The sequence below is a fragment of the Schistocerca serialis genome, unplaced genomic scaffold (genome assembly GCF_023864345.2).
Source record: "Schistocerca serialis cubense isolate TAMUIC-IGC-003099 unplaced genomic scaffold, iqSchSeri2.2 HiC_scaffold_1212, whole genome shotgun sequence".
Lineage (NCBI taxonomy): Eukaryota > Metazoa > Arthropoda > Insecta > Orthoptera > Acrididae > Schistocerca > Schistocerca serialis.
In genome coordinates this window covers 72,501-77,500 of record NW_026047417.1, presented here as the reverse complement: position 1 = coordinate 77,500, position 5,000 = coordinate 72,501, and the positions used below count along the sequence as shown (strand labels likewise).

The 5,000-nt window shown below is 52.2% G+C and overlaps 1 non-coding gene across 1 annotated transcript in view; it reads left to right on the top strand.

The window, feature by feature from the left end:
* Positions 1–3,486: 3,486 nt before the first annotated feature.
* Positions 3,487–5,000, top strand: part of LOC126435603 (small subunit ribosomal RNA) — a 1,909-nt gene continuing 395 nt past the window's right edge. Inside the window, exon 1 of the ribosomal RNA XR_007580061.1 lies at positions 3,487–5,000. This exon is cut by the window's right edge and continues 395 nt beyond it. This is a non-coding gene — a ribosomal RNA (small subunit ribosomal RNA).

The window sequence follows — 5,000 nt, the reverse complement described above, 5'->3', positions numbered from 1 at the left end:
GCCTTAACCTAACCTATGTTGTGCCTTAACCTAACCTATGTTGTGCCCTAACCTAACCTATGTTGTGCCTTAACCTAACCTATGTTGTGCCTTAACCTAACCTATGTTGTGCCTTAACCTAACCTATGTTGTGCCTTAACCTAACCTATGTTGTGCCTTAACCTAACCTATGTTGTGCCTTAACCTAACCCATGTTGTGCCTTAACCTAACCCATGTTGTGCCTTAACCTAACCCATGTTGTGCCTTAACCTAACCCATGTTGTGCCTTAACCTAACCCATGTTGTGCCTTAACCTAACCCATGTTGTGCCTTAACCTAACCCATGTTGTGCCTTAACCTAACCCATGTTGTGCCTTAACCTAACCCATGTTGTGCCTTAACCTAACCCATATTGTACCTTAACCTAACCCATATTGTACCTTAACCTAACCCATATTGTACCTTAACCTAACCCATATTGTACCTTAACCTAACCTAATTTGTGCCTCAACGTAACCTAATTTGTGCCTCAACGTAACCTAATTTGTGCCTCAACGTAACCTAATTTGTGCCTCAACGTAACCCATGTTGTGCCTCAACGTAACCCATGTTGTGCCTCAACGTAACCCATGTTGTGCCTCAACGTAACCCATGTTGTGCCTCAACGTAACCCATGTTGTGCCTCAACGTAACCCATGTTGTGCCTCAACGTAACCCATGTTGTGCCTCAACGTAACCCATGTTGTGCCTCAACGTAACCCATGTTGTGCCTCAACGTAACCCATGTTGTGCCTCAACGTAACCCATGTTGTGCCTCAACGTAACCCATGTTGTGCCTCAACGTAACCCATGTTGTGCCTCAACGTAACCCATGTTGTGCCTCAACGTAACCCATGTTGTGCCTCAACGTAACCCATGTTGTGCCTCAACGTAACCCATGTTGTGCCTCAACGTAACCCATGTTGTGCCTTAACGTAACCCATGTTGTGCCTTAACGTAACCCATGTTGTGCCTCAACGTAACCCATGTTGTGCCTCAACGTAACCCATGTTGTGCCTCAACGTAACCCATGTTGTGCCTCAACGTAACCCATGTTGTGCCTTAACGTAACCCATGTTGTGCCTTAACGTAACCCATGTTGTGCCTTAACGTAACCCATGTTGTGCCTTAACGTAACCCATGTTGTGCCTTAACGTAACCCATGTTGTGCCTTAACGTAACCCATGTTGTGCCTTAACGTAACCCATGTTGTGCCTTAACGTAACCCATGTTGTGCCTTAACGTAACCCATGTTGTGCCTTAACGTAACCCATGTTGTGCCTTAACGTAACCCAATTTGTGCTTTAACGTAACCTAATTTGTGCTTTAACGTAACCTAATTTGTGCTTTAACGTAACCTAATTTGTGCTTTAACGTAACCTAATTTGTGCTTTAACGTAACCTAATTTGTGCTTTAACGTAACCTAATTTGTGCTTTAACGTAACCTAATTTGTGCTTTAACGTAACCTAATTTGTGCTTTAACGTAACCTAATTTGTGCTTTAACGTAACCTAATTTGTGCTTTAACGTAACCTAATTTGTGCTTTAACGTAACCTAATTTGTGCTTTAACGTAACCTAATTTGTGCTTTAACGTAACCCATGTTGTGCCTTAACCTAACCTATATTGCGCCTTAACCTGACGCACGTTGTCGCTGAACCTGCTCTGTAATTGTTATGCAACTCGTTAAATTAGTGTAGTGTTGCCTAACCGCAACCCTCGCAATATAGTTCGCTATTCGCACTGCCCGGTCCCCTGTGTATCGCGTCATGTTAAACACCTTGCAGGTGTTGCTGACTTTCCACATGCTCCTGCTATACACTGTAATGTGGATAGCAGCAGGACGTACATGCCCCCCCCCCCCTTCCCCCCTGCCTTCGCAAGCTGGTCGTTGAGAAGTTTGCATGTTCAATGCCCTTCGCATGCCGACGTACTCAGCCTACGTTGTGGTACGGCCTGTCACCTGTCCGCCGATGTACGCAAAACCCACAAACTGTACTGCACATTGGTCCGTATGTACTGAATGATACATCGTGGCACATGTGTGACCGTACGACGACTGCGCCTAGCAACGGCAGACCATACAGTCCAAATATTGTGCACGCAGCTACGTGTCGTCTCCCTATAAGAGCTGGATTGCAGTGTGGTACGCCATTCAGACGTGTGGGAGGAACGGACGCCCTGGATGGCGATCAGCATGAGCAGTCTGTTGATGTAGTGGAGCGTGTATTCGGACGTAGTCGTCTCTTCTCACACACCGTGATAGCATGTTGCACCGCGTTCCACATCTGCGACATCCTGCAGAGGCCGGCTGACAGTCGTTCGCGCAATGGACACCGCATACGTACGGGGGCTACCTTCCACGTGTTCTCGAGGCGTGCACATGTTGTTGCGTCTATGTGGGCAGACGTAGTGTGTTGTGACACCTGACACAGGCATGCAATACTCGTTGCAAATGGCGATGGACGTCTACGTTTGCTGGTGACGTTACGCAAATGAACAACAGGTAACCCGTTGTGGTGCGGTTGTTCTCGCTAGAGGTGAATCAGTGTTGGCGACGATCGGTCGAGCTATTAACCGGTTGTTTCAGGGATACCCACCATGCCCACGAACGTGAAAGGGGACCCACCATGCCCACGAACGTGAAAGGGGATCTGGGTGTGAGGCGATACGCGGCGGTGGCTGGGTGGGACCGTCCCCGGCCGGTGAGGGGGGGCCGCCCGGCGTGCTGGCAGCGCGGTGCGTGGGCGCACGCGCTACAGCCGGCTGGTGGGGGCGGCCAGTGGCAGGCGCGCCGGCCGACGGACGCGGCAGGCGGCGCAGCTGCGCGCCGGCGCCCCCTGCTCGCGGCGCCTTGCGGCCAAAGCAGGTCCTCGCGGGCCCGGTGCGAAGCGCGGTGGCCATCTGCAGTGTGCTGGTCCGATTGAGGACTGTGTGCGCTGAGGATGCGCCGCCGCCCGGCGCTCGGCGCCGCGACGCCGTCTGCTGCTCGGTCGCCCCAGCGGTTCTCGCAGGTGGTTTGTATCGCAGCTGTGCGGACGTGTTGGCGCGTGCGCTGTGCTGGGAGAGTTCGCTTCGGCACCCAAGTGGGGCTTTTGTCCTTCTGTGGCGCTGGCGTTGGAGCTGCCGGTCACCGTAGGTGGCGCGTGTTGTCTCCCGCCGGCAATGCCACGACAGCACGCTCCCGGGCCTCTGTCGGCAGCGGCAAGCTCAGTTGGGAGCACGGGTGGTCGCACCTAAAGCGTCTACTCGCCTAACTCCGGGCGATTGCGCCTCTCTCGAACCCGACCAAGTACTTAGGACGGCGCTGCGCGCCGCCGGGACCTGAGAGGGTTTCGAGGTGTGTTGTGCAGGGGAGCTCAGCCTCCTCCTGTTTGCAGAATAATTGAGCGGACGCTTGCGTGTTCGCGCGGGCCCCCGGGACACACTCCCGGGCGGCCGGCTGCTCAGCTCTAGTTGACGCAGCTCCCTGGTTGATCCTGCCAGTAGTCATATGCTTGTCTCAAAGATTAAGCCATGCATGTCTCAGTACAAGCCGCATTAAGGTGAAACCGCGAATGGCTCATTAAATCAGTTATGGTTCCTTAGATCGTACCCACGTTACTTGGATAACTGTGGTAATTCTAGAGCTAATACATGCAAACAGAGTCCCGACCAGAGATGGAAGGGACGCTTTTATTAGATCAAAACCAATCGGTCGGCTCGTCCGGTCCGTTTGCCTTGGTGACTCTGAATAACTTTGGGCTGATCGCACGGTCCTCGTACCGGCGACGCATCTTTCAAATGTCTGCCTTATCAACTGTCGATGGTAGGTTCTGCGCCTACCATGGTTGTAACGGGTAACGGGGAATCAGGGTTCGATTCCGGAGAGGGAGCCTGAGAAACGGCTACCACATCCAAGGAAGGCAGCAGGCGCGCAAATTACCCACTCCCGGCACGGGGAGGTAGTGACGAAAAATAACGATACGGGACTCATCCGAGGCCCCGTAATCGGAATGAGTACACTTTAAATCCTTTAACGAGTATCTATTGGAGGGCAAGTCTGGTGCCAGCAGCCGCGGTAATTCCAGCTCCAATAGCGTATATTAAAGTTGTTGCGGTTAAAAAGCTCGTAGTTGGATTTGTGTCCCACGCTGTTGGTTCACCGCCCGTCGGTGTTTAACTGGCATGTATCGTGGGACGTCCTGCCGGTGGGGCGAGCCGAAGGCGTGCGACCGCCTCGTGCGTGCTCGTGCGTCCCGAGGCGGACCCCGTTGAAATCCTACCAGGGTGCTCTTTATTGAGTGTCTCGGTGGGCCGGCACGTTTACTTTGAACAAATTAGAGTGCTTAAAGCAGGCAAGCCCGCCTGAATACTGTGTGCATGGAATAATGGAATAGGACCTCGGTTCTATTTTGTTGGTTTTCGGAACCCGAGGTAATGATTAATAGGGACAGGCGGGGGCATTCGTATTGCGACGTTAGAGGTGAAATTCTTGGATCGTCGCAAGACGAACAGAAGCGAAAGCATTTGCCAAGTATGTTTTCATTAATCAAGAACGAAAGTTAGAGGTTCGAAGGCGATCAGATACCGCCCTAGTTCTAACCATAAACGATGCCAGCCAGCGATCCGCCGCAGTTCCTCCGATGACTCGGCGGGCAGCCTCCGGGAAACCAAAGCTTTTGGGTTCCGGGGGAAGTATGGTTGCAAAGCTGAAACTTAAAGGAATTGACGGAAGGGCACCACCAGGAGTGGAGCCTGCGGCTTAATTTGACTCAACACGGGAAACCTCACCAGGCCCGGACACCGGAAGGATTGACAGATTGATAGCTCTTTCTTGATTCGGTGGGTGGTGGTGCATGGCCGTTCTTAGTTGGTGGAGCGATTTGTCTGGTTAATTCCGATAACGAACGAGACTCTAGCCTGCTAACTAGTCGCGTGACATCCTTCGTGCTGTCAGCGATTACTTTTCTTCTTAGAGGGACAGGCGGCTTCTAGCCG